This window comes from Schistocerca gregaria, chromosome 9, assembly GCF_023897955.1.
Source record: "Schistocerca gregaria isolate iqSchGreg1 chromosome 9, iqSchGreg1.2, whole genome shotgun sequence".
In the NCBI taxonomy this organism is placed as follows: Eukaryota; Metazoa; Arthropoda; class Insecta; order Orthoptera; family Acrididae; genus Schistocerca; species Schistocerca gregaria.
Genome location: NC_064928.1, coordinates 228301450 through 228319604, shown reverse-complemented (window position 1 = coordinate 228319604; position 18155 = coordinate 228301450).

Here is an 18155-nt window from a genome sequence, read left to right as displayed (position 1 = left end):
ATAACAAATGACGAAAACGGATGGATTTCTAAGGTTTTTACTACATATGAACACTTTTCACATTCTCCCGTGCAACTCGGCTGCAAGTCCTCCTTTCATGAAGAATGTTAAGGTCCTAGCTCATGTCCAAGGCACAAAAGCCAGCTAAAAATTCAATATTCAGTACCTTATACTTGAATTTTACTACTTCTTACTGGCTATTACATCAACTTAGAAGCTTGATCTGTGTTCTACTGTGGTGCTTATAGTGTCTCAGGATACCGCAGCACGCGACATAGCTTTGCAGACGATAAGTACAACCGTTTCAGAGAGAAGAGCGGCCAATGTGACGAACTGGCTTTAAGTCGATTCGATAACAAATGACGAAAACGGACGGATTTCTAAGGTTTTTACTACATATGAACACTTTTCACATTCTCCCGTGCAACTCGGCTGCTAGTCCTCCTTTCATGCAGAATCTTAAGGTCCTAGCTCATGTCCAAGACACCAAAGCCAGCTAAAAAGTAATAACCGATACCTAAAACTTGAATTGTACTACTTCTTACTGGCTATTACATCATCTTAGGAGCTTCATCTGTGTTCTACTATGGTGCTTTTAGTGTCTCAGCATACCGCAGCACGCGACATAGCTTTGCAGACGATAAGTACAACCGTTTCAGAGAGAAGAGCGGCCAATGTGACGATCTGGCTTTAAGTCGATTCGATAACAAATGACGAAAACGGACGGATTTCTAAGGTTTTTACTACATATGAACACTTTTCACATTCTCCCGTGCAACTCGGTTGCTAGTCCTCCTTTCATGCAGAATCTTAAGGTCCTAGCTCATGTCCAAGGCACCAAAGCCAGCTAAAAAGTCAATAATCGATACCTAAAACTTGAATTGGACTACTTCTTACTGGGTATTACATCAACTTAGAAGCTTCATCTGTGTTCTATTATGGTGCTTTTCCAGTTTCCGCCTACGGCAACACGCGACATAGCTTTGCAGACGATAAGTACAACCGTTTCAGAGAGAAGAGCGGCCAATGTGACGATCTGGCTTTAAGTCGATTCGATAACAAATGAGGAAAACGGACGGATTATTTTTTTACTACATATGAACACTTTTCACATTCTCCCGTGCAACTCGGCTGCTAGTCCTCCTTTCATGCAGAATCTTAAGGTCCTAGCTCATGTCCAAGGCACCAAAGCCAGCTAAAAAGTCAATAACCGATACCTAAAACTTGAATGTACTTCTTCTTACTGGCTATTACATCATCTTAGAAGCTTCATCTGTGTTCTACTATGGTGCTTTTAGTGTCTCCGAATACCGCAGTACGCGACATAGTTTTGCAGACGATAAGTACAACCGTTTCAGAGAGAAGAGCGGCCAATGTGACAATCTGGCTTTAAGTCGATTCGATAACAAATGACGAAAACGGACGGTTTTCTCAGGTTTTTACTACATATGAACACTTTTCACATTCTCCCGTGCAACTCGGCTGCTAGTCCTCCTTTCATGCAGAATCTTAATGTCCTAGCACATTTCCAAGGCACCAAAGCCAGCAAAAAGGTCAATATTCAATACCTAAAACTTGAATTGTACTATTTCTTGCTGGCTAGTACATCAACTTAGAAGCTTGATCTGTGTTCTACTATGGTGCTTTTAGTGTCTCAGCATACTGCAGTACGCCACATAGCTTTGCAGACGATAAGTACAACCGTTTCAGAGAGAAGAGCGGCCAATGTGACGATCTGGCTTTAAGTCGATTCGATAACAAATGACGAAAACGGACGGATTTCTCAGGTTTTTGCTACATATGAACACTTTTCACATTCTCCCGTGCAACTCGGCTGCTAGTCCACCTTTCATGCAGAATATTAAGGTCCTAGCTCATGTCCAATGCACCAAAGCCAGCTAAAAAGTCAATAATCGATACCTAAAACTTGAATTGTACTACTTCTTACTGGATATTACATCAACTTAGAATCTTCTTCTGTGTTCTACTGTGGTGATTTTAGTGTCTCCGCATACCGCAGCACGTGACATAGCTTTGCAGACGATAAGTACAACCGTTTCAGAGAGAAGAGCGGCCAATGTGACGATCTGGCTTTCAGTCGATTCGATAACAAATGACGAAAACGGATGGATTTCTAAGGTTTTTACTACATATGAACACTTTTCACATTCTCCCGTGCAACTCGGCTGCAAGTCCTCCTTTCATGAAGAATGTTAAGGTCCTAGCTCATGTCCAAGGCACAAAAGCCAGCTAAAAATTCAATATTCAGTACCTTATACTTGAATTTTACTACTTCTTACTGGCTATTACATCAACTTAGAAGCTTGATCTGTGTTCTACTGTGGTGCTTATAGTGTCTCAGGATACCGCAGCACGCGACATAGCTTTGCAGACGATAAGTACAACCGTTTCAGAGAGAAGAGCGGCCAATGTGACGAACTGGCTTTAAGTCGATTCGATAACAAATGACGAAAACGGACGGATTTCTAAGGTTTTTACTACATATGAACACTTTTCACATTCTCCCGTGCAACTCGGCTGCTAGTCCTCCTTTCATGCAGAATCTTAAGGTCCTAGCTCATGTCCAAGACACCAAAGCCAGCTAAAAAGTAATAACCGATACCTAAAACTTGAATTGTACTACTTCTTACTGGCTATTACATCATCTTAGGAGCTTCATCTGTGTTCTACTATGGTGCTTTTAGTGTCTCAGCATACCGCAGCACGCGACATAGCTTTGCAGACGATAAGTACAACCGTTTCAGAGAGAAGAGCGGCCAATGTGACGATCTGGCTTTAAGTCGATTCGATAACAAATGACGAAAACGGACGGATTTCTAAGGTTTTTACTACATATGAACACTTTTCACATTCTCCCGTGCAACTCGGTTGCTAGTCCTCCTTTCATGCAGAATCTTAAGGTCCTAGCTCATGTCCAAGGCACCAAAGCCAGCTAAAAAGTCAATAACCGATACCTAAAACTTGAATTGTACTACTTCTTACTGGCTATTACATCATCTTAGGAGCTTCATCTGTGTTCTACTATGGTGCTTTTAGTGTCTCCGAATACCGCAGTACGCGACATAGCTTTGCAGACGATAAGTACAACCGTTTCAGAGAGAAGAGCGGCCAATCTGACCATCTGGCTTTAAGTCGATTCGATAACAAATGACGAAAACGAACGGATTTCTCAGGTTTTTACTACATATGACCACTTTTCACAATCTCCCGTGCAACTCGGCTGCTAGTCCTCCTTTCATGCAGAATCTTAATGTCCTAGCACATTTCCAAGGCACCAAAGCCAGCAAAAAGGTCAATATTCAATACCTAAAACTTGAATTGTACTATTTCTTACTGGCTAGTACATCAACTTAGAAGCTTGATCTGTGTTCTACTATGGTGCTTTTAGTGTCTCAGCATACCGCAGTACGCCACATAGCTTTGCAGACGATAAGTACAACCGTTTCAGAGAGAAGAGCGGCCAATGTGACGATCTGGCTTTAAGTCGATTCGATAACAAATGACGAAAACGGACGGATTTCTCAGGTTTTTGCTACATATGAACACTTTTCACATTCTCCCGTGCAACTCGGCTGCTAGTCCACCTTTCATGCAGAATATTAAGGTCCTAGCTCATGTCCAATGCACCAAAGCCAGCTAAAAAGTCAATAATCGATACCTAAAACTTGAATTGTACTACTTCTTACTGGATATTACATCAACTTAGAATCTTCTTCTGTGTTCTACTGTGGTGATTTTAGTGTCTCCGCATACCGCAGCACGTGACATAGCTTTGCAGACGATAAGTACAACCGTTTCAGAGAGAAGAGCGGCCAATGTGACGATCTGGCTTTCAGTCGATTCGATAACAAATGACGAAAACGGATGGATTTCTAAGGTTTTTACTACATATGAACACTTTTCACATTCTCCCGTGCAACTCGGCTGCAAGTCCTCCTTTCATGAAGAATGTTAAGGTCCTAGCTCATGTCCAAGGCACAAAAGCCAGCTAAAAATTCAATATTCAGTACCTTATACTTGAATTTTACTACTTCTTACTGGCTATTACATCAACTTAGAAGCTTGATCTGTGTTCTACTATGGTGCTTTTAGTGTCTCAGGATACCGCAGCACGCGACATAGCTTTGCAGACGATAAGTACAACCGTTTCAGAGAGAAGAGCGGCCAATGTGACGATCTGGCTTTAAGTCGATTCGATAACAAATGACGAAAACGGACGGATTTCTAAGGTTTTTACTACATATGAACACTTTTCACATTCTCCCGTGCAACTCGGCTGCTAGTCCTCCTTTCATGCAGAATCTTAAGGTCCTAGCTCATGTCCAAGTCACCAAAGCCAGCTAAAAAGTAATAACCGAGACCTAAAACTTGAATTGTACTACTTCTTACTGGCTATTACATCATCTTAGGAGCTTCATCTGTGTTCTACTATGGTGCTTTTAGTGTCTCAGCATACCGCAGCACGCGACATAGCTTTGCAGACGATAAGTACAACCGTTTCAGAGAGAAGAGCGGCCAATGTGACGATCTGGCTTTAAGTCGATTCGATAACAAATGACGAAAACGGACGGATTTCTAAGGTTTTTACTACATATGAACACTTTTCACATTCTCCCGTGCAACTCGGTTGCTAGTCCTCCTTTCACAGCAGAATCTTAAGGTCCTAGCTCATGTCCAAGGCACCAAAGCCAGCTAAAAAGTCAATAACCGATACCTAAAACTTGAATTGTACTACTTCTTACTGGCTATTACATCATTTTAGGAGCTTCATCTGTGTTCTACTATGGTGCTTTTAGTGTCTCCGAATACCGCAGTACGCGACATAGCTTTGCAGACGATAAGTACAACCGTTTCAGAGAGAAGAGCGGCCGTCTGACCATCTGGCTTTAAGTCGATTCGATAACAAATGACCAAAACGAACGGATTTCTCAGGTTTTTACTACATATGACCACTTTTCACATTCTCCCGTGCAACTCGGCTGCTAGTCCTCCTTTCATGCAGAATCTTAAGGTCCTAGCTCATGTCCAAGGCACCAAAGCCAGCTAAAAAGTCAATAACCGATACCTAAAACTTGAATTGGACTACTTCTTACTGGGTATTACATCAACTTAGAAGCTTCATCTGTGTTCTATTATGGTGCTTTTCCTGTTTCCGCCTACGGCAACACGCGACATAGCTTTGCAGACGATAAGTACAACCGTTTCAGAGAGAAGAGCGGCCAATGTGACGATCTGGCTTTAAGTCTATTCGATAACAAATGAGGAAAACGGACGGATTATTTTTTTACTACATATGAACACTTTTCACATTCTCCCGTGCAACTCGGCTTCTAGTCCTCCTTTCATGCAGAATCTTAAGGTCCTAGCTCATGTCCAAGGCACCAAAGCCAGCTAAAAAGTCAATAACCGATACCTAAAACTTGAATGTACTTCTTCTTACTGGCTATTACATCATCTTAGAAGCTTCATCTGTGTTCTACTATGGTGCTTTTAGTGTCTCCGAATACCGCAGTACGCGACATAGTTTTGCAGACGATAAGTACAACCGTTTCAGAGAGAAGAGCGGCCAATGTGACAATCTGGCTTTAAGTCGATTCGATAACAAATGACGAAAACGGACGGTTTTCTCAGGTTTTTACTACATATGAACACTTTTCACATTCTCCCGTGCAACTCGGCTGCTAGTCCTCCTTTCATGCAGAATCGTAATGTCCTAGCACATTTCCAAGGCACCAAAGCCAGCAAAAAGGTCAATATTCAATACCTAAAACTTGAATTGTACTACTTCTTACTGGCTATTACATCAACTTAGAAGCTTGATCTGTGTTCTACTATGGTGTTTTTAGTGTCTCAGCATACCGCAGTACGCCACATAGCTTTGCAGACGATAAATACAACCGTTTCAGAGAGAAGAGCGGCCAATGTGACGATCTGGCTTTAAGTCGATTCGATAACAAATGACGAAAACGGACGGATTTCTCAGGTTTTTGCTACATATGAACACTTTTCACATTCTCCCGTGCAACTCGGCTGCTAGTCCACCTTTCATGCAGAATATTAAGGTCCTAGCTCATGTCCAATGCACCAAAGCCAGCTAAAAAGTCAATAATCGATACCTAAAACTTGAATTGTACTACTTCTTACTGGATATTACATCAACTTAGAATCTTCATCTGTGTTCTACTGTGGTGATTTTAGTGTCTCCGCATACCGCAGCACGTGACATAGCTTTCCAGACGATAAGTACAACCGTTTCAGAGAGAAGAGCGGCCAATGTGACGATCTGGCTTTCAGTCGATTCGATAACAAATGACGAAAACGGATGGATTTCTAAGGTTTATACTACATATGAACACTTTTCACATTCTCCCGTGCAACTCGGCTGCAAGTCCTCCTTTCATGAAGAATGTTAAGGTCCTAGCTCATGTCCAAGGCACAAAAGCCAGCTAAAAATACAATATTCAGTACCTTATACTTGAATTTTACTACTTCTTACTGGCTATTACATCAGCATAGAAGCTTGATCTGTGTTCTACTATGGTGCTTTTAGTGTCTCAGCATACCGCAGCACGCGACATAGCTTTGCAGGCGATAAGTACAACCGTTTCAGAGAGAAGAGCGGCCAATGTGACGATCTGGCTTTAAGTCGATTCGATAACAAATGACGAAAACGGACGGATTTCTAAGGTTTTTACTACATATGAACACTTTTCACATTCTCCCGTGCAACTCGGTTGCTAGTCCTCCTTTCATGCAGAATCTTAAGGTCCTAGCTCATGTCCAAGACACCAAAGCCAGCTAAAAAGTAATAACCGATACCTAAAACTTGAATTGTACTACTTCTTACTGGCTATTACATCATCTTAGGAGCTTCATCTGTGTTCTACTATGGTGCTTTCAGTGTCTCCGAATACCGCAGTACGCGACATAGCTTTGCAGACGATAAGTACAACCGTTTCAGAGAGAAGAGCGGCCAATCTGACGATCTGGCTTTAAGTCGATTCGATAACAAATGACGAAAACGAACGGATTTCTCAGGTTTTTACTACATATGACCACTTTTCACATTCTCCCGTGCAACTCGGCTGCTAGACCTCCTTTCATGCAGAATCTTAAGGTCCTAGCTCATGTCCAAGGCACCAAAGCCAGCTAAAAAGTCAATAATCAATACCTAAAACTTGAATTGTACTACTTCTTACTGGCTATTACATCAACTTAGAAGCTTCATCTGTGTTCTACTACGGTGCTTTTAGTTTCTCCGCATACCGCAGCACGCGACATAGTTTTGCAGACGATAAGTACAACCATTTCAGAGAGAAGAGCGGCCAATGTGACGATCTGGCTTTCAGTCGATTCGATAACAAATGACGAAAACGGATGGATTTCTAAGGTTTTTACTACATATGAACACTTTTCACAATCTCCCGTGCAACTCGGCTGCTAGTCCTCCTTTCATGAAGAATGTTAAAGTCCTAGCTCATGTCCAAGGCACCAAAGCCAGCTAAGAAGCCAATAATCGATACTTATAACATGAATTGTACTACTTCTTACTGGCTATTACATCAACTTAGAAGCTTGATCTGTGTTCTACTATGGTGCTTTTAGTGTCTCAGCATACCGCAGCACGCGACATAGCTTTGCAGACGATAAGTACAACCGTTTCAGAGAGAAGAGCGGCCAATGTGACGATCTGGCTTTAAGTCGATTCGATAACAAATGACGAAAACGGACGGATTTCTAAGGTTTTTACTACATATGAACACTTTTCACATTCTCCCGTGCAACTCGGTTGCTAGTCCTCCTTTCATGCAGAATCTTAAGGTCCTAGCTCATGTCCAAGGCACCAAAGCCAGCTAAAAAGTCAATAACCGATACCTAAAACTTGAATTGTACTACTTCTTACTGGCTATTACATCATCTTAGGAGCTTCATCTGTGTTCTACTATGGTGCTTTTAGTGTCTCCGAATACCGCAGTACGCGACATAGCTTTGCAGACGATAAGCACAACCGTTTCAGAGAGAAGAGCGGCCAATCTGACCATCTGGCTTTAAGTCGATTCGATAACAAATGACGAAAACGAACGGATTTCTCAGGTTGTTACTACATATGACCACTTTTCACATTCTCTGGTGCAACTCGGCTGCTAGTCCTCCTTTCATGCAGAATCTTAAGGTCCTAGCTCATGTCCAGGGCACCAAAGCCAGCTAAAAAGTCAATAATCAATACCTAAAACTTGAATTGTACTACTTCTTACTGGCTATTACATCAACTTAGAAGCTTGATCTGTGTTCTACTATGGTGCTTTTAGTGTCTCAGCATACCGCAGCACGCGACATAGCTTTGCAGACGATAAGTACAACCATTTCAGAGAGAAGAGCTGCCAATGTGACGATCTGGCTTTAAGTCGATTCGATAACAAATGACGAAAAAGGACGGATTTCTCAGGTTATTACTACATATGAACACTTTTCACATTCTCCCGTGCAACTCGGCTGCTAGTCCTCCTATTATGCAGAATCTTAAAGTCCTAGCTCATGTCCAAGGCACCAAAGCCAGCTAAAAAGTCAATAAATGATACCTAAAACTTGAATTGGACTACTTCTTACTGGGTGTTACATCAACTTAGAAGCTTCATCTGTGTTCTATTATGGTGCTTTTCCTGTTTCCGCCTACGGCAACACGCGACATAGCTTTGCAGACGATAAGTACAACCGTTTCAGAGAGAAGAGCGGCCATTGTGACAATCTGGCTTTAAGTCGATTCGATAACAAATGAGGAAAACGGACGGATTTCTCAGGTTTTTACTACATATGAACACTTTTCACATTCTCCCGTGCAACTCGGCTGCTAGTCCTCCTTTCATGCAGAATCTTAAGGTCCTAGCTCATGTCCAAGGCACCAAAGCCAGCTAAAAAGTCAATAACCGATACCTAAAACTTGAATTGTACTTCTTCTTACTGGCTATTACATCATCTTAGAAGCTTCATCTGTGTTCTACTATGGTGCTTTTAGTGTCTCCGAATACCGCAGTACGCGGCATAGTTTTGCAGACGATAAGTACAACCGTTTCAGAGAGAAGAGCGGCCAATGTGACGATCTGGCTTTAAGTCGATTCGATAACAAATGACGAAAACGGACGGATTTCTCAGGTTTTTACTACATATGAACACTTTTCACATTCTCCCGTGCAACTCGGCTGCTAGTCCTCCTTTCATGCAGAATCTTAATGTCCTAGCACATGTCCAAGGCACCAAAGCCAGCTAAAAGGTCAATATTCAATACCTAAAGCTTGAATTGTACTACTTCTTACTGGCTATTACATCAACTTAGAAGCTTGATCTGTGTTCTACTATGGTGCTTTTAGTGTCTCAGCATACCGCAGTACGCGACATAGCTTTGCAGACGATAAGTACAACCGTTTCAGAGAGAAGAGCGGCCAATGTGACGATCTGGCTTTAAGTCGATTCGATAACAAATGACGAAAACGAACGGATTTCTCAGGTTTTTACTACATATGAACACTTTTCACATTCTCCCGTGCAACTCGGCTGCTAGTCCTCCTTTCATGCAGAATCTTAATGTCCTAGCACATGTCCAAGGCACCAAAGCCAGCTAAAAGTCAATATTCAATACCTAAAACTTGAATTGTACTACTTCTTACTGGCTATTACATCAACTTAGAAGCTTGATCTGTGTTCTACTGTGGTGATTTTAGTGTCTCCGCATACCGCAGCACGTGACATAGCTTTGCAGACGATAAGTACAACCGTTTCAGAGAGAAGAGCGGCCAATGTGACGATCTGGCTTTCAGTCGATTCGATAACAAATGACGAAAACGGATGGATTTCTAAGGTTTTTACTACATATGAACACTTTTCACATTCTCCCGTGCAACTCGGCTGCTAGTCCTCCTTTCATGAAGAATGTTAAGGTCCTAGCTCATGTCCAAGGCACCAAAGCCAGCTAAAAATTCAATATTCAGTACCTTATACTTGAATTGTACTACTTCTTACTGGCTATTACATCAACTTAGAAGCTTGATCTGTGTTCTACTATGGTGCTTTTAGTGTCTCAGCATACCGCAGCACGCGACATAGCTTTGCAGACGATAAGTACAACCGTTTCAGAGAGAAGAGCGGCCAATGTGACGATCTATCTTTAAGTCGATTCGATAACAAATGACGAAAACGGACGGATTTCTAAGGTTTTTACAACATATGAACACTTTTCACATTCTCCCGTGCAACTCGGTTGCTAGTCCTCCTTTCATGCAGAATCTTAAGGTCCTAGCTCATGTCCAAGGCACCAAAGCCAGCTAAAAAGTCAATAACCGATACCTAAAACTTGAATTGTACTACTTCTTACTGGCCATTACATCATCTTAGGAGCTTCATCTGTGTTCTACTATTGTGCTTTTAGTGTCTCCGAATACCGCAGTACGCGACATAGCTTTGCAGACGATAAGTACAAGCGTTTCCGAGAGCAGAACGGCCAATCTGACGATCTGGCTTTAAGTCGATTCGATAACAAATGACGAAAACGAACGGATTTCTCAGGTTTTTACTACATATGACCACTTTTCACATTCTCCCGTGCAACTCGGCTGCTAGTCCTCCTATTATGCAGAATCTTAAAGTCCTAGCTCATGTCCAAGGCACCAAAGCCAGCTAAAAAGTCAATAATCGATACCTAAAACTTGAATTGGACTACTTCTTACTGGGTATTACATCAACTTAGAAGCTTCATCTGTGTTCTATTATGGTGCTTTTCCTGTTTCCGCCTACGGCAACACGCGACATAGCTTTGCAGACGATAAGTACAACCGTTTCAGACAGAAGAGCGGCCAATGTGACAATCTGGCTTTAAGCCGATTCGATAACAAATGAGGAAAACGGACGGATTTCTCAGGTTTTTACTACATATGAACACTTTTCACATTCTCCCGTGCAACTCGGCTGCTAGTCCTCCTTTCATGCAGAATCTTAAGGTCCTAGCTCATGTCCAAGGCACCAAAGCCAGCTAAAAAGTCAATAACCGATACCTAAAACTTGAATTGTACTTCTTCTTACTGGCTATTACATCATCTTAGAAGCTTCATCTGTGTTCTACTATGGTGCTTTTAGTGTCTCCGAATACCGCAGTACGCGACATAGTTTTGCAGACGATAAGTACAACCGTTTCAGAGAGAAGAGCGGCCAATGTGACGATCTGGCTTTAAGTCGATTCGATAACAAATGACGAAAACGGATGGATTTCTAAGGTTTTTACTACATATGAACACTTTTCACATTCTCCCGTGCAACTCGGCTGCTAGTCCTCCTTTCATGAAGAATGTTAAGGTCCTAGCTCATGTCCAAAGGACCAAAGCCAGCTAAAAAGTCAATAATCGATACCTTAAACTTGAATTGTACTACTTCTTACTGGCTATTACATCAACTTAGAAGCTTCATCTGTGTTCTACTATGGTGCTTTTAGTGTCTCCGCATACCGCAGCACGCGACATAGCTTTGCAGACGATAAGTACATCCGTTTCAAAGAGAAGAGCGGCCAATGTGACGATCTGGCTTTAAGTCGATACGATAACAAATGTCGAAAACGGACGAATTTCTCAGGTTTTTACTACATTTGAACAGTTTTCACATTCTCCCGTGCAACTCGGCTGCTAGTCCTCCTTTCATGCAGAATATTAAGGTCCTAGCTCATGTCCAAGGCACCAAAGCCAGCTAAAAATTCAATATTCAGTACCTTATACTTGAATTTTACTACTTCTTACTGGCTATTACATCAACTTAGAAGCTTGATCTGTGTTCTACTATGGTGCTTTTAGTGTCTCAGCATACCGCAGCACGCGACATAGCTTTGCAGACGATAAGTACAACCGTTTCAGAGAGAAGAGCGGCCAATGTGACGATCTAGCTTTAATCTCGATTCGATAACAAATGACGAAAACGGACGGATTTCTAAGGTTTTTACTACATATGAACACTTTTCACATTCTCCCGTGCAACTCGGTTGCAAGTCCTCCTTTCATGCAGAATCTTAAGGTCCTAGCTCATGTCCAAGGCACCAAAGTCAGCTAAAAAGTCAATAATCGATACCTTAAACTTGAATTGTACTACTTCTTACTGGGTATTACATGAACTTAGAAGCTTGATCTGTATTCTACTATGGTGCTTTTAGTGTCTCAGCATATCGCATCACGCGACATAGCTTTGCAGACGATAAGTACAACCTCAGGGAGAAGAGCGGCCAATGTGACGATCTGGCTTTAAGTCGATTCGATAACAAATGACCAAAACGGACCGATTTCTCAGGTTTTTACTACATATGAACACTTTTCACATTCTCCCGTGCAACTCGGCTTCTAGTCCTCCTTTCATGCAGAATCGTGAGGTCCTAGCTCATGTCCAAGGCACCAAAGCCAGCTAAAAAGTCAATAACCGATACCTAAAACTTGAATTGTACTTCTTCTTACTGGCTATTACATCATCTTAGAAGCTTCATCTGTGTTCTACTATGGTGCTTTTAGTGTCTCCGAATACCGCAGTACGCGACATAGCTTTGCAGACGATAAGTACAACCGTTTCAGAGAGAAGAGCGGCCAATGTGACGATCTGGCTTTAAGTCGATTCGATAACAAATGACGAAAACTGACGGATTTCTCAGGTTTTTACTACATATGAACACTTTTCACATTCTCCCGTGCAACTCGGCTGCTTGTCCTCCTTTTATACAGAATCTTAAGGTCCTAGCACATGTCCAAGGCACCAAAGCCAGCAAAAAGGTCAATATTCAATACCTAAAACTTGAATTGTACTACTTCTTACTGGATATTACATCAACTTAGAAGCTTCATCTGTGTTCTACTGTGGTGATTTTAGTGTCTCCGCATACCGCAGCACGTGACATACCTTTGCAGACGATAAGTACAACCGTTTCAGAGAGAAGAGCGGCCAATGTGACGATCTGGCTTTAAGTCGATTCGCTAACAAATGACGAAAAAGGACGGATTTCTCAGGTTATTACTACATATGAACACTTTTCACATTCTCCCGTGCAACTCGGCTGCTAGTCCTCCTTTCATGCAGAATCTTAAGGTCCTAGCTCATGTCCAAGGCACCAAAGCCAGCTAAAAGGTCCATATTCAATACCTAAAACTTGAATTGTACTACTTCTTACTGGCTATTACATCAACTTAGAAGCTTGATCTGTGGTCTACTATGGCGCTTTTAGTGTCTCAGCATCCCGCAGCACGCGACATAGATTTGCAGACGATAAGTACAACCGTTTCAGAGAGAAGAGCGGCCAATGTGACGATCTGGCTTTAAGTCGATTCGATAACAAATGACGAAAAAGGACGGATTTCTCAGGTTAATACTACATATGAACACTTTTCACATTCTCCCGTGCAGCTCGGCTGCTAGTCCTCCTTTCATGCAGAATCTTGAGGTCCTAGCTCATGTCCAAGGCACAAAAGCCTGCTAAAAGGTCATTATTCAATACCTAAAACTTGAATTGGACTACTTCTTACTGGCTATTACATCAACTTAGAAGCTTCATCTGTGTTCTATTATGGTGCTTTTCCTGTTTCCGCCTACGGCAACACGCGACATAGCTTTGCAGACGATAAGTAGAACCGTTTCAGAGAGAAGAGCGGCCAATGTGACGATCTGGCTTTAAGTCGATTCGATAACAAATGACGAAAACGGACGGATTTCTAAGGTTTGTACTACATATGAACACTTTTCACATTCTCCCGTGCAACTCGGCTGCTAGTCCTCCTTTCATGCAGAATCTTAAGGTATTAGCTCATGTCCAAGGCACCAAAGCCAGCTAAAAAGTCAATAACCGATACCTAAAACTTGAATTGTACTTCTTCTTACTGGCTATTACATCATCTTAGAAGCTTCATCTGTGTTCTACTATGGTGCTTTTAGTGTCTCCGAATACCGCAGTACGCGACATAGCTTTGCAGACGATAAGTACAACCGTTTCAGAGAGAAGAGCGGCCAATGTGACGATCTGGCTTTAAGTCGATTCGATAACAAATGACGAAAACTGACGGATTTCTCAGGTTTTTACTACATATGAACACTTTTCACATTCTCCCGTGCAACTCGGCTGCTTGTCCTCCTTTTATACAGAATCTTAAGGTCCTAGCACATGTCCAAGGCACCAAAGCCAGCAAAAAGGTCAATATTCAATACCTAAAACTTGAATTGTACTACTTCTTACTGGATATTACATCAACTTAGAAGCTTCATCTGTGTTCTACTGTGGTGATTTTAGTGTCTCCGCATACCGCAGCACGTGACATACCTTTGCAGACGATAAGTACAACCGTTTCAGAGAGAAGAGCGGCCAATGTGACGATCTGGCTTTAAGTCGATTCGCTAACAAATGACGAAAAAGGACGGATTTCTCAGGTTATTACTACATATGAACACTTTTCACATTCTCCCGTGCAACTCGGCTGCTAGTCCTCCTTTCATGCAGAATCTTAAGGTCCTAGCTCATGTCCAAGGCACCAAAGCCAGCTAAAAGGTCCATATTCAATACCTAAAACTTGAATTGTACTACTTCTTACTGGCTATTACATCAACTTAGAAGCTTGATCTGTGGTCTACTATGGCGCTTTTAGTGTCTCAGCATCCCGCAGCACGCGACATAGATTTGCAGACGATAAGTACAACCGTTTCAGAGAGAAGAGCGGCCAATGTGACGATCTGGCTTTAAGTCGATTCGATAACAAATGACGAAAACGGACGGATTTCTCAGGTTAATACTACATATGAACACTTTTCACATTCTCCCGTGCAGCTCGGCTGCTAGTCCTCCTTTCATGCAGAATCTTGAGGTCCTAGCTCATGTCCAAGGCACAGAAGCCAGCTAAAAGGTCAATATTCAATACATAAAACTTGAATTGTACTACTTCTTACTGGCTATTACATCAACTTCGAAGCTTCATCTGTGTTCTACTATGGTGATTTTAGTGTGTCAGCAAACCGCAGCACGCGACATAGCTTTGCAGACGATAAGTACAACCGTTTCAGAGAGAAGAGCGGCCAATGTGACGATCTGGCTTTAAGTCGATTCGATAACAAATGACGAAAACGGACGTATTTCAAAGGTTTTACTACATATGAACACTTTTCACATTCTCCCGTGCAACTCGGCTGCTAGTCCTCCTTCATGCAAAATCTTAAGTTCCTAGCTCGTGTCCAAGGCACCAAAGAAGGGTAAAAAGTCAATAACCGATACCTAAAACTTGAATTGTACTACATCTTACTGGATATTACATCATCTTAGAAGCTTCATATGTGTTCTACTGCGGTGATTTTAGTGTCACCACATACCGCAGCACGTGACATAGCTTTGCAGACGATAAGTACAACCGCTTCAGAGAGAAGAGCGGCCAATGTGACGATCTGGCTTTAAGTCGATTCGATAACAAATGACGAAAAAGGACGGATTTCTCAGGTTATTACTACATATGAACACTTTTCACATTCTCCCGTGCAACTCGGCTGCTAGTCCTCCTTTCATGCAGAATCTTAAGGTCCTAGCTCATGTCCAAGGCACCAAAGCCAGCTAAATGTAAATATTCAATACCTAAAACTTGAATTGTACTACTTCTTACTGGCTATTACAACAACTTAGAAGCTTCATCTGTGTTCTACTATGGTGCTTTTAGTGTCTCAGCATACCGCAGCACGCGACATAGCTTTGCAGACGATAAGTACAACCGTTTCAGAGAGAAGAGCGGCCAATGTGACGATCTGGCTTTAAGTGAATTCGATAACAAATGACGAAAACGGACGGATGTCTCAGGTTTTTACTACATATGAACACTTTTCACATTCTCCCGTGCAACTCGGCTGCTAGTCCTCCTTTCATGCAGAATCTTAAATTCCTAGCTCATGTCCAAGGCACCAAAGCCATCTAAAAAGTCAATAATCGATACCTAAAACTTGAATTGGACTACTTCTTACTGGCTATTACATCAACTTAGAAGCTTCATCTGTGTTCTATTATGGTGCTTTTCCTGTTTCCGCCTACGGCAACACGCGACATAGCTTTGCAGACGATAAGTACAACCGTTTCAGAGAGAAGAGCGGCCAATGTGACGATCTGGCTTTAAGTCGATTCGATAACAAATGACGAAAACGGACGGATTTCTCAGGTTTGTACTACATATGAACACTTTTCACATTCTCCCGTGCAACGCGGCTCCTAGTCCTCCTTTCATGCAGAATCTTAAGGTCCTAGCTCATGTCCAAGGCACCAAAGCTAGCTAAAAAGTCAATAACCGATACCTAAAACTTGAATTGTACTTCTTCTTACTGGTTATTACATCATCTTAGAAGCTTCATCTGTGTTCTACTATGCTGCTTTTAGTGTCTCCGAATACCGCAGTACGCGACATAGCTTTGCAGATGATAAGTACAACAGTTTCAGAGAGAAGAGCGGCCAATGTTACGATCTGGCTTTAAGTCGATTCGATAACAAATGACGAAAACGGACGGATTTCTCAGGTTTTTACTACATATGAACACTTTTCACATTCTCCCGTGCAACTCGGCTGCTAGTCCTCCTTTCATGCTGAATCTTAAGATCTGTCTCTCGCGTGTGTGCACCAAAGACAGCTAAAAAGTCAATAATCGATACCTAAACCTTGAATTGTACTACTTCTTACTGGATATTACATCAACTTAGAAGCTACATCTGTGTTCTACTGTGGTGCTTTTAGTGTCTCCGAATACCGCAGCACGCGACATAGCTTTGCAGACGATAAGAACAACCGTTCCAGAGAGAAGAGCGGCCAATGTGACGATCTGGCTTTACATCGATTCAATAACAAATGACGAAAACGGACGGATGTCTCAGGTTTTTACTACATATGAACACTTTTCACATTCTCCCGTGCAACTCGGCTGCTAGTCCTCCTTTCATGCAGAATCTTAAGGTCCTAGCTCATGTCCAAGGCACCAAAGCCAGCTAAAAGGTCAATATTCAATACTTATAACTTGAATTGTACTACCTCTTACTGGCTATTACATCAACTTAGAAGCTTCATCTGTGTTCTACTATGGTGCTTGTAGTGTCTCAGCATACCGCAGCACGCGACAGAGCTTTGCAGGACGATAAGTACAACCGTTTCAGAGAGAAGAGCGGCCAATGTGTCGATATGGCTTTAAGTCGATGCAATAACAAATGACGAAAACGGACGGATTTCTCAGGTTTTTACTACATATGAACACTTTTCACATTCTCCCGTGCAACTCGGCTGCTAGTCCTCCTTTCATGCAGAATCTTAAGGTCCTAGCTCATGTCCAAGGCACCAAAGCCAGCTAAAAAGTCAATAATCGATACCTAAAACTTGAATTGGACTACTTCTTACTGGCTATTACATCAACTTAGAAGCTTCATCTGTGTTCTATTATGGTGCTTTTCCTGTTTCCGCCTACGGCAACACGCGACATACCTTTGCAGACGATAAGTACAACCATTTCAGAGAGAAGATCGACCAATGTGACGATCTGGCTTTAAGTCGATTCGATAACAAGTGACGAAAACGGACGGATTTCTCTGGTTTTTACTACATATGAACACTTTTCACATTCTCCCGTGCAACTCGGCTGCTAGTCCTCCTTTCATGCAGAATCTTAAGGTCCTAGCTCATGTCCAAGGCACCAAAGCCAGCTAAAAAGTCAATAACCGATACCTAAAACTTAAATTGTACTACTTCTTACTGGCTATTACATCATTTTAGAAGCTTCATCTGTGTTCTACTATGGTGTGTTAGTGTCTCCGAATACCGCAGTATGCGACATAGCTTTGCAGACGATAAGTACAACCGTTTCAGAGAGAAGAGCGGCCAATGTGACGATCTGGCTTTAAGTCGATCGATAACAAATGACGAAAACGGACGGATTTCTCAGGTTTATACTACATATGTAAACTTTTCACATTCTCCCGTGCAACTCGGCTGCTAGTCCTCCTTTCATGCAGAATCTTAAGGTCCTAGCTCATGTCCAAGGCACCAAAGCCAGCTAAAAAGTCAATAATCAATACCTAAAACTTGAATTGTACTGCTTCTTACTGGCTATTACATCAACTTAGAAGCTTCATC